Raw genomic sequence first — 12,957 nt, 5'->3', positions numbered from 1 at the left:
TTCTGAAAACAAGCCAAAAAATATTTGACATTGTGCCTGTTTAGTGGGCTCCTTGCATAAAAAAAAATGTGTCCGGAAATTGCATGGCTTGCTATTCAGTGACACATCTAAAAGGTATTATGTGGTTGCTAAATCCAGATTATTGCTGGTCCATAGAAACTCATGGGAAATTAATTCTTAGAGTGATTCAGTGGGTTTTGTTCCCTATTTAAGATCTCCCAAAATGATACAATATTGGCCATAGTTTGCAGACTAACACAACATAGGACTAAACAACAGAACATGTGCATACTTCCCCACATAAATCAAACAATTAAACTTTTACCCTTTTCAACCCTAAACCAAATGAAAAATACATTATATAATCCATAAATAAGATTGCCTTAAATGGGCTATTACAGGGGCGTCCAACATGCGGCCCGCCAGACTTCGAGGTGCGGACCATGTGAGCAGGGTCGAACTAGCACACCGGGAAATTTCGTGGGCCGGCAGACCACATTCAAAGCGGCCACGAAGTTCAAGGCAGCCGGTGTCGGTGTGGCAGAGTCTGTCCTGGTGTGTGTGTTTGGGTCCCAGTGTGGCAAAGCCTGTCCTGGTGTGTGTTTGGGTGCCAGTGTGGCAGAGCCTTTGCTGGTGTGTGTGTCTGGGTGTCGGTGTGGCAGAGCCTGTCCTGTGTGTGTGTGTGTGTGTGTGTGTGTTTGGGTGTCGGTGTGGCAGAGCCTGTCCTGGTGTGTGTGTGTGTGTGTGTGTTTGGGTGTCTGCGTGGCAGAGCCTGTCCTGGTGTGTGTCGGTGTGACAGAGCCTGTCCTGGTGTGTGTGTTTGGGGGTCGGTGTGGCAGAACCTGTCCTGGTGTGTGTGTTTGGTGTGTCGGTGTTGCAGAGCCTGTCCTGGTGTGTGTGTTTGGGGGTCGGTGTGGCAGAACTTGTCCTGGTGTGTGTGTTTGGGCATCTGTGTGGCAGAGCCTGTCCTGGTGTGTGTTTGGGTGTCAGTGTGGCAGAGCCTGTCCTGGTGTGTGTATGTGTTTGGGTGTCGGGTTGGCAGAGTCTGTCCTGGTGTGTGTGTTTGGGCGCCGGTGTGGCAGATCCTGTCCTGGTGTGTATTTGGTTGTCTGTTTCCTGGCTCTTACTGCCAGAATAAACTATTTAATTTTTTACTTATCCAGAGATAAATACCCTCCTGAATTTGTAGTCACTTCATAGGACAAAACTTTCTTGGCCCAGAAATCAGTGAGAGGAAAAGTAAAGGTTTTGTGTTATTTACTCTGTTTCAATCTGCATATTTTAAATGGATTAGTGGCACTAAATTGTGGCTTCAGGCATCCCGCGTATGATGACTTTTTTAGTGTACTGATTAATCCCAGTCCCATCACATAAGATTCTATCCTATATTATCTGCCAAGCGCTGATGTCATCTTTATCCACTACACATGGATGGCGAGGAGTTAAGATTCTGTCTATTTATTTATTTCCAAAAAATGGCCACCAAAATTCTCAGCACCAGGCCCATGATGCTCTTAATCCGGCCCAGCCTCCAGCATCAACCATCTTAAATCCAGCTTGTACCCATAGTGTTCTCCAGCCTTGTGCAGTTTTATTTGGATAAACTTGTATTAAACAGTTTGTGGACCGACTTTGTTTTACTGTTTGAGTAATTTAGTATTGATATAATGACATATAAAAGTTGATCAAAAAAACTTTCCCGCTGCTTTTTGTATTATCGCCAAATTAGCCCTGTATTAATATGTATCATAAAGCTAAAAGGCCATGTTTTCTCTCAGTGAAAAATGAGTGCGGTCCACGCACTCATACATTTCTGATGAAGCGGCCCACGCACTCATAGATTTCTGATGAAGTGGCCCACTGCAGAAAAAACTTGGACACCCCTGGGCTATTACATTAGGATGCAATATACATGATTATTGAACAGGTAGACCCTGCGACAAAAACAGCTGACCTACATGACAATGTGATACATTTACAATTATTATTTTCTGCAACATATTATATAATATCCATGAATGACACATTTTTAACCAAACAACACAATTAGCATCCACCATCTTGAAATGCAACCCTAACACATAACCCATTGCCTCATGTGGTATCTGGATCTGTCCTCCCACCACTTGGAAGAAGGGCAAGAGCCATGATCTATGGGACTCAAGTTCCCCTTTTTGGCACGGTTGATTGCAAGATAAGAGACCACTACAGGTTAACACCTGACAGTATCATCCAACTCTGTGAGATCCTTGGAGAGGTCACAGATCCCTTTGCTCATGGTTACCATGCCATCAATGGGTTGTTGGATGTTTTGTCTGTCATACAGTTCATGACAAGTAGCTTCCATTCCACTGAGGGAATTGTGTCTGGGATATCACAGCCCTGTGTTCCAGGGCCATAATCATACCAAGGAGCTCTCCAGTTGTGACCCAGAGTCTCCGGGTAAAATTATGCTTCCATGGGTCTCTTGGTCAGTTTCCTCTTTCTTTGGGCATGAGAGGCATTTGGCCATGCTTACTGGTTAAACCCCATGCTCTCTATAATACACCCACCCTGGGCTCTCTCCCCATTTTTCAGATTTGCTTTGCAGTGGTGATTAAGTGGATGGAGCCAGCAATAAGTGGTTCTGTTCCACAGGAGGTTGACATTGCCACAGGTGCTACTTTGCACTGCAGTGCAATCAATGTTCTTGGCCTGTCAGGAGCTATCTGTCTGTCCAACTGACCCATGACACTGCAGCCCACTAGGGGGCGACCAATCACCCAAAAGATATTCTGCCCCTAGCTGGAACATATAAATCTTAATAACTTAAATAACTTGTTTTCGGTTCTCAAAGTACCGTAGTCACGTTTTTTTCCTCAGATCTGGTGTTTAAAAAGAGATAGCGGTTTGCTTTTAAAACTATACTATCTTCAGGAGCAGTAGCAGAAGCTCTGTCTGAAGGGTTCTTAGACTGAAATGACATGATCCCTGTATGGTTAGAGGCCTCCTACCTGATCTTCTCTCATGACACTGCGCTGAAACATAAGTTGTGCAGAATGCACTTTTCCACAATTTAGTGATACTTAGATATTTGATATTCCGGTTTAGTTTTTTTTTCTTGCGCATTTTACTGTTTATATGTTATATAGTACCACAAAGAATACAGAAAGCTTAGAAAATATCAGTCTTCTTTCAAAGAAATATTGTACTATTTCATATAAAAGGACTTTCATCTTAAATAAATATTTATTGCGATGTATCTAAAGAATCACTTCTTATTACTATTATCAACAGCTGTATCTTTTTCAAGCTTTGCATTTCTTTACTGACACAAAAGGCATTTTCATTTAGGTGCCTTCACTAAAGGAGCCTGAATATCAGAATGAATATTCCTTAAATGTATCCAGGAAGGTGTACATAGTCCTGAATTACAGATCAATACACAATGTAATCGAACTATGAGAGAGAGTAATGTGTGAGCTCGATTAACATAATGTCACAGGCACACATATAAACTGACAGAACCGATGCACAGATTTCTTGTCTCAGTCATTCTACTTCTGGGAGATCTCCAGCGGTTTCCCTATTTCTTGAGAAACTTTACACCGTAAATTTTAGTTTTTTTCACACGCCAGCCAGGTATTCCCCGTAGCTAAAAGTGCAATGTCATTTCTCATAGGTCTCAACCGAGCAATTATTTCAATTCCTGAGAAAAAAAAAAGGGTTGCAGAGGGCGTCGGTGAAGTAAAAAAAAAATCGCGCAAATCCAGTTTTCGTGCCTGTAAGAAATGGCTACCCGTCTGAATCATTGCATGGCATTGCCCAATGGCAGCCGAGGGGTTAAAAAAACAGCTGCTATTTCCTAAATGACGTTGCCACGCATGTCTGCGTTCTTCATCCCCGTGGACATTGAGCCTGGCTTTCCCCTCACAATTCCTACGCTGTGCCCGTCCTCCACCCCTCTCTCTTTTCCAACGGAGACACACACACACCCTGAGACAAATGCGAGCACGTAACAAAGTTACACTACGTTACAACCGCTTCCCGTTAATATGTCGAGGGGGGGGACCAACAACTGAAACAAGCGCGGTTCATTTCTCTTCCTACACCGAATCGAAGCGACAACACAAACGTGTAGTTAAAAAGCATTACGAAAAGGGTTAAGTCCGACCGCCCCGGCTCTGTTGTGCGTATGCAATAATCTGTGTGGCTGCCTTGGCTGCCTGCCAAAGTATTGCCTTGCCTCCACACACACACACACACTCTCTCTCTCACTCCCCCCCTCCTCCCTTTTGCATGAAGTAGGATCCTTGAGCTGTTGCAGAGGCAGCCAACTGCTCCATATTTGGCTTCTATTACACATTTACATGCTGGAGGGAGAGAGAGCTGTACTGCAGACATCATTCTACTACATTAGAGGAGACATACAAGACCTGTCTTACTGCGAGGGGGGGCAGGCTTAAAAAAAAAGAAAGAGAGAAAGAGAAACGCAACAGTTCAGACCCCTTCTTCACGCTGCACTTTACAGTAAGTCCATCTCGCCCCCCCCCCCCCCCCTTTGGCTTGTTCTTCCTGAAGCTGGAAGCCGTGGCAGCCCAGACGTATGCATGCATATTATTATGCTGTGTATCTCCCTGTTACACTAATGAAAGATCAGAGGCTGGGCTTTCCCTTCCTGCTTTTCATGCCCCGGTAAAGAAGCAGAAGCAGCAGAGCCGAAATCATCTGGAGGTACAAGCTATGGTTTCTCTGTTTTGGGGCTCAGCCGTGCAGGTTGGTTCAGGGGTTGACGGCGGAGGAGCCCTCGTTGGTTTTTTGCTGGCGTGTATTTTGTTTTGTGGATGTGATTGGCCGTTTCGTTGTGATTTTAACCCTCTCTTAGTTGGCGATTCCTGGATTGCTGTTAATGGAGAGGGTGGATCTGCCTTTCAGACACAGTAGGCAAGAAAGAATTGGCAAGCGACAGCTTCTCTAATGGAGTGCTGAAAAGAGACTGCAGGGGGGGGACCTACATGTGTATGTGTACGAGAAAGGAGACTGCACGTTTATGTCACCTCTGTCAATCCCCTCCTCCTGCCGTCTGATCTATCAGTCTGCTTCTCTTCTACAGAGACCACCTGGTGCCAGATCACTGCCACAGGCTTGTGCATTGCTCATGTGATGCTCAGTGTGAGGGTTTTTATTATTATTTATTATTATTATTATTGTGCATGGTCAACAAAAGCAAGTGCAGCTTAACAATCCTATGAGAACATTGCCATGTATTCTGATTAATTTGTTTTAGTTTCCTTGCATGATGCCCACCTTAGTAACTATGACTGCTTGATTGGGGAACAGACCCTTGCTTGGCATGTGATTAGATGGAAGCTCTCACTTCCAGATGATCCCAAAGAAGTCATGGTTTTGTACCTTATATAATGATCAGCAACATCATTCTGTAGTAGGTTTTAGCAGCTTGGTTTTACGTAAGCATTTGCGTCTGTGATACTAGGCCGAAAATCCCACTGTGCCAGATGATTACATGGTATTCTGCAGAAGCTTGGAGTTTGCTCCTGTAATAGTAGTAATGCTGCCCTGAATAGGTGGCGTTTACCTTGGAATTAGAATCCGAGCACCATCGGCCTAGCCTCCTCGGTTAATCAAAAGATAGGCCTGGAGCATTTTGCAGACATGCTGCTCCACCCCACAGTGCTGGACTGACTGCTCCTACCCTGCCCACTTGGGGACGAGAACAATCCAACTCAGTTTTCCCTAAAGACTTTTTTTTATTAAGAAAATGTGTTCGTGACCCGTATAGTAATTAAGAGCTGTATTTGGTTACCTTCGCAGCTTCCCTGTTTACTCTTATTGACCAGTTCACAGAGGAAGGGCAATTGGTGAAAAGTTTCTGATTAATTAATTTCGTCACACACATCGTGTTTTGTAATGAACGTGGTGACCAAAGAGTTCCAAGAATTCAAGAAGTTTTCAGTGACGTGCCATACTAACACGTTCAGCTTAAAGGAGCATCCAGGGGCTCCTGGTGGTGTTCTTCTATTCTATAAAACACGGTTCACTTCAGAATAGGCTTCAGATTGTATTTACATGGCTTACGCGGATTAACATTTTCTTCAGTGACAAGATTCCAAAAAAGTATAAATTGTATTAAATAATTACCACTAAACAGACAGGAGGACTATGTGTGAAGAGAACAGTCACTTTGTATCCGTGCGCTGCTCTGCGTTAGTCCTTGTAGGATAGAAAGTCTCTGGGCTGGATGATTGTTTTCTCATTAGCCCTGTTTTACAACTCTCCATAATATGTATGTGGCGCTCGGTGAGTAAGCAGTGCTGTGTGTGTAGTGTAGTGTAGTGTGAAGGTTTCCCCTCCCAGTGGGTGAATACAGTGAGTCAGGCGTAGCTGGGAGGAGGACGAGGTGTGTGTGAAAAGGAGACAGGGCCTCGGGGAAACTCACTTAGGGGAAATGCAGCCTGGCCTTGCAAGGACAGTCCTGTAGGAGGGTGAACAGATTCGTCGAAATAGGTGTGCAGTTGAAGCCCTTTAGGAAACCATTGGGGCTTTTGCTAGCCACGGACTAACCAGCCCTGCACTAACATCTGACTTCAACTATAAATGCATTTACAAGGTAATTTTCCTGTATTACATAACTGCTTAAGTGCCTTAACCCTCTGTGTCTCAGATATGTTGCTCAACCTCTGGACACTCCATGACTAATAGATATGCAGAATAGCTGATTAAATGTGATTCCTGTAGTGATGTTTTACACAGATGTTTTTTTTATTATCATTTATTATTATTGCTGCAAAAGTGCCATAATATTCTGCTGAATAATGGGATAATAAAGTAAATCGAAACAGGCACTTCTATAAACAAGCTCCCTGCTTCCTTCAGGTGGATGATTATCAGAAGAGATATTCATTGCTCAGGGTAACCTGTTTTGGAGACCTACACATATAAGAAGTAGTACAATATTCTATAGGATCAAAGCAACACAATTTCACTATAATATCTCTCGTAAAGCAGCTTATAGGATATTGCCTGGTATTGCATTTTTGTTAACTCTTTCTCGTCCACTGCTTTGTGCATGGTGGCGCACGCTCCTATCTAGACTTACTATGCATATATATTAATATACACACGCTGGACTTAAAGATGCACGGTTAGAAATATATATTGTTAACAGTTACTGTAGTTTGTATTCTCGTGACGAGTCCCACATCTTTAATTAATGAGTCATCGTATTTGCTAGGCCTTCCCAACTGAACATAACTAAACCAGTAGTCTGTTAACCTATATAAATTATGGAAGTCGAATACTATGTGTGTATGACAAGGAAAAACATTAACAGCCGTTGGAAAACTTTTGAGAATGATCTCTCTTGGCAGACACTGCAGTGTGTCATTTGAAGAGTACGCCGACACATGAGCTAACATTTTAAGGGACTGTTTAAGATAATAGTATAATGTAATATTTCAGCCAGGGCTCATTCTCTGTCAATCTTCTCACACTTCCCACAATATGTTTCTGTTGCATGACATCATCACATTCTAGATGGAACCAGTTGCCACTTTTCAAGAGAATGCACAGGTTAACTGTATAGATACCATTTCATGTCTGTAGCAGTCATGATGCCCATAGCAGCTATTTTGGTTAATAATAGTTTATATGGTCTAGTTTTTAGGCATTCTGTAACGGAAAGCTGCATTCATGTTATATTTATCCGGTGTGTTTTGAAAGTAGAATCTTCCAAAAGGATTATCCTCTTATATAATGCAGTTGAGGAAATCATTAGCAGAAACATTGGCTTAGTAAAAGTCTAGAGAATAATATTTGAGTGTATATTTTTTACGTGTGCATATTCATACATACCTGTATGACATTGATGTACACTCAGTATAGTGCAGGCATTTTTTTTTTTACAATAAATATGTATTGACATATGTGTCATGATGTGTGTTGTTAACCTGCGTGTAAACCTGTTAATCAATGTTTTCCTTTGTCACCACACTAGACATGTCCATAGAAACAGTGATATGCTGAAGTGACCTCTGTGACATGTTTTGTTGGGGAGGGGTGTACAACAGATTACAAATATGTACCAGTCTACTTTTTACAAAGGTTTGGCCTACAACTTGTTTTTTGGTGTGTATCAATGGCCTACAAAGAAAGAAGTAGCCAGACGTGGTGAATAGAAGAGGGTGCACAAAGCCCTCTAGCCTTGTCTTGGGTTTGTTTGCTCTGTCCAGCTGTGTCTCTGTAGAGATGGCACCGTACCTCCAGATACTTAAGAGCACGGTATACTATAGAGATGGTGAGTACAGAGGCAAAAATAAAACAAAGGATACAATGTCAATAAGCAATCAAAAAATGGAACCAAGATATATTATAAGTACCTTGAAGTATTTAGATAGCTAAACATGGACTAGGCATTGGTCTGTATCTTAAATTGCAGTGGATGCACCACTAATTAAATAGACTTGTAAAAGAATGCATTTAAGATATTCTGTAAGTACTTTAATATGCATTATTCTACAATGAAAGCAAAATAAAGCTCATTCCTGACACTGAAGCCATAGTGCTTCTGAAGCAGCTGCCAATCTCATCCATGGTCCCACACGGAGCTGAGGTAGGAAAGTGCTCCCATTAAATCAACGAGAGTGCATTCCCCACATGCGCACAGGGTCTGAGCAGACACCAGCCCTAAGACTTCAGAGGCTGTGGTGCTAACTGCAGGTGAGTATGCCAAGTGCAGGGAGATGTCTTCAGCCAAAGACCCTTGCATTTAGCTTGGGGAGTGGAGGCTGGTGTCTGGGGCAAATGCTTGTGGATGAATTCTGCAGAATCCCCCCATGCCTTTGGAAAATGGACAACACAAAAATTCAAAGGGACCACGCGGTTATAATAATAATAATAATAGTAATAAGTGTCCCATACACTCAATACAGAGAATTGTGACAAGGGAAGAGACAAACAACATAGCTTCATCAGATTCAGTAGCACTGTTACAATCAGAGTCAGTGAAATAGTTTAAAATCACACACAATTACGAATGCTTAAGAAGGGAAAAGAGGAACCCTGCTCTTGTGAGCTGATTGTTGTTGGGTAAACCACTCCTCAGACCTATGTAGGGAACAAATGTATCAATCTACTACAGGTCCCTGGTCTTCTCACAGTCAGAATCCAGGGTGGTACCCAGGGATCAGGAAGCCAAAGCGGCAGTAAGAGTGTTTAGAAGGTTGACAGTCATTGCCAACAGGTGTTCCAGTCTACCACTGACAGCAGTATAGTAGGTGGAACACTGTTGGGGAATGTCTGTTGTACATATCTCTCTCGGGGCCAGGTTTAATACTCTCAAGAACTGTAACGCATGCCACTGCATCATGTGTGTACACAGGCAGGGGCATGTGTGTGAGTCCAAAAATATTTTGTGAACCACATCTTCTAATGCCATTGGTTTACTGTGGTGGTTTAACTAGTGAGAAAGTCCATATAGTGGAAATATGGCAATCTCCTTGAAAACACATTTAACATACTTCCTAAGTGCTGGGTATGAGTGTATCACCATGTTTTACAGTACTGAAAGTCTTGATAATGTGTAGAAAAAAAAACACACACAGAAAATCCTTCATAATCTATTTTGTGTTTAACGTGAATAGAATTTTAGGCAGCGTTTACTCGACTTGGTCCTTCTTGTGCTGTCTTGGACATTAAATGTAAGTTGTTTATTACTGACCACTTGGCTTCACAAATTCTAAGTATTCTTGGATTTCCTCTTTCTTCATCAATTTGGCATTTTTTTGCAAACGAGCTGTGCCTAATTAAGACCAGTATCTTAGGTTTTTGTATTTGCATAAATCTAATATCACGCAGAGTGCTAATTATTATCTGTATTCAGATAAACACAACACAAAGCAAGGCTATGGTTCAAATAATGAATCGCATGTTAAAAGCTGATACCAATGTAGAATAAATTGAAGGGTCGGTGAATCCATTTTGGTAAAGATGTGGTGAAATGCTGTGCATATACAGTTGTGTGGAAAAAGAAAAACTACACCCTAAATTCTATGGTTTTACATATCAGGACATAAGAACAATCATATGTTCCTTAGCAGGTCTAAAAAAAATAGGTAAATACAACTTCAGATGGACAACAACACATGACATATTACACTGTGTAATGACTTCAACATTCATGAATTCAACAAAAATAAAGCCAACATGGAGAAGCTGTGTGAAAAAGTACACCTGTACTGCTTCCAAAGGAATTAAGATGCTAAGTAGCAAACAGGTGCTGCTAATCAAATGCCATTGATTAACTGATCATCATCAAGTATGACCATCCCTTAGCATTTTGTTGGTCTGGAGCATTCAGGTGTGTGTTAACACAATGCCAAGGAGGAAAACCATCAGCAATGATCTTAGAGAAGAAATTGTTGGTGCCCATCAATCTGGGAAGAATTATGAGGCCATTTCCAAACAATTTAAAGTTTATCATTCGACAGTGAGAAAGATTATTCAAAAGCGGAGAACATTCAAGACAATCTTCCCAGGAGAGGACGTCCCAGCCAATTTAACCTAGAGGTCAGATCATGCAATGGTCAGAGAAATTTCAAAACATAGTAACATAGTTCATAAGGTTGAAAAAAGACCAAGGTCCATCAAGTTCAACCTATATACCTATTGTGTCCCTACCCCAAGAGTTACATCTCAGACTCTATACAGCATGTATGTGCATGATAGTACAAGTATGGTTCATTTGGAAGGGTGGTCAGGAGAAAGCCTCTTCTTTCTAAAAAGAACATGGCAGCGCAGCTTAGGTTTGTAGAGTTGCATCTGAACAAACCACAATACTTCTGGAACAATGTCCTTCGGACAGACGAGACCCAAGTGGAGATGTTTGCCCATAATGCACAGTGCCACATTTAGCGAAAACCAAACACTGCATATCAGCACAAACACCTCATACCAGTTGTCAAGCACGGTGGTGGAGGGGTGATTTGGGCTTGTTTTGCAGCCACAGGACCTGTGAACTTTGCAGTCATTGAGTCGACCATGAACTCCTCTGTATACCAAAATATTCCAGAATCAAATGTGAGGACTTCTTTCCAACGAGCTGTTTGGCCAAAATTGGGTCATGCAACAGGACAATGATCCCAAGCACACCAGCAAATCTATAACAGAATGGCTAAAAAAGAATTAAGGTTTTGCAATGTCCAGTCAACATTCAGACCTCATCCCAATTGAAATGCTGTGTTGGGGCCTTAAGAGAGCTGTGAATAAACAAATGCCCGCAATTCTCAACTGAAGCAACCTTGTAAAGAAAATTAAAATTTTCTCCACAATGGTGTGAGAGACTGATAGTCATACAGAAAACGATTACTTCAAGTTATTGCTGTTAAAGGTGGTTCTATGAGCTATTGACTCATAAGGTGTACTTGGTTTTTCACACATGGCTTCTCTATTTTGGCTTTATTTTTGTTGAATAAATCACAATGTGGTGGTCATGTGAGGTTGTATTTACCTAATTTCTTAGACCTGCCAATAAACAGATGTCCTGATATGTAAAACCATAGAATTCAAAGAAGTTGTATATGTATAATGTGTGTTGCTGTGTGCTACTATATACATATGATAGGGAATTACACTGTGTTAAGGGAAGTTCCTAAATGTAACCTGCAGTTTAACAGAGCTAAAATAAATATATTTTTTCAAAGCAAGCAATATTCAGTGAACTTGTATGGTAGGGTAAATCATGTCACGGTTCATGGCTTCCTGCGAGTTTACTTTCCCTGCATGTCTCTTTCCCCTGCTCATTGTGTATTCTATAGATATGTCAGCTGCGTAGGTTTGAGTGTAGCCCTCTTCCTGATCAATCATCAGGCTGCCATGGCAACAGACAGTATTCATCTGCTATTCAGGTGTGTTTTGTCTTGTGCTTCAGCGACAACCAGCATTTAGTGCCTGGATTTCTATTGAATACAATGCATAGTGTACTTCAGAGTTCCCACAGTAATTACTGACCCCTTCTTTTCAGTTAATAAAATTCTATGTACCAAAGCGAAGTCAACAAGAATTTGTGTTGCACATCCAGTAAGCTTATGGTTCATAGCGAGCAAAATTGGCAATTGTTTTTCTTTTATAGCTTATTTTTAACAAATCAACAAATGCTTGGCATTCTCTGAGCTCCAGGCTTTTATGCCAAGTGGTAATGGGAGTTTGTTTTGTAGTGCAGTCCCCATTTGATAGTTCATTAAAATGACGTTTTCTACTTATGAGCATCTTGAGACAAGCGCACAGATATAACTTGGCCAAGGCCTATTGAAGCAGCATTGTATGAGAGGTAGCAGAAGAGGGCCACCGATAGGATTCAGCTAATGTGTGTAAAACCAGTTAAGCTACCAAGGGCTGCAACGCTTTCCTATACAACTCACATACGGAGTCAAGGTCTCCTAATGCACAACTGGATCGTGGGCGGTTTCGTAGTAATTAAGTTAAGAGTTTAATAAGTTATGGTTGCAGTGGTAGCATTCTTTCAACTTTGCTTTTCTTTTTTTTCTGGTTTGCCAACTTTTTATTTTTACTTTGAGTGTATTCAGCTGAAATATGGAGCAATCAAGAACATTTCAGTGGTTTTCATGGTGATTGCTGCCCAAAAAAATATCACCCAACATTTTAGGTGATTAAATTGGGTCACCATTGTTGTGGTGTCTAGATAGAGGTGGGAGTGAGTAAGGAGGGGGCATCACCACCTGCCCACCTTACTCGAAGAGTCACGTCACAGAGGTTGTATAACTGCATAGTGTCATAAAGTGGCCATGTGGGAGCCTCGATGGAGGTCTGCTCTGCAATAGCACAGGTCACCATTGATTTTACAGCTCGCTGGGTCAGTCAGGAGAGTTCAGAAGTTATCCCCACTGGCCAATGATCATCACTGCTCACAAGGGCCCAAAAATCGTGAAAACTCAATTAAAAACA

At 41.8% G+C, this 12,957-nt stretch overlaps 1 protein-coding gene across 1 annotated transcript in view; it reads left to right on the top strand.

Moving 5' to 3' along the window:
- The first annotated feature begins 4,045 nt into the window (after positions 1-4,045).
- ATXN1 (ataxin 1) overlaps positions 4,046-12,957 on the top strand; it is a 96,360-nt gene continuing 87,448 nt past the window's right edge. The window contains exon 1 of the mRNA XM_053466851.1: positions 4,046-4,509. The gene's annotated coding sequence lies outside the window, so the exon portion shown is untranslated. The remainder of the gene's footprint in view (positions 4,510-12,957) is intronic.

Source organism: Spea bombifrons, chromosome 5 (genome assembly GCF_027358695.1).
Source record: "Spea bombifrons isolate aSpeBom1 chromosome 5, aSpeBom1.2.pri, whole genome shotgun sequence".
Taxonomy (NCBI): domain Eukaryota; kingdom Metazoa; phylum Chordata; class Amphibia; order Anura; family Pelobatidae; genus Spea; species Spea bombifrons.
Note: the sequence above shows the minus strand (reverse complement) of the source record. Positions and strands in the feature narration are given on the sequence as shown.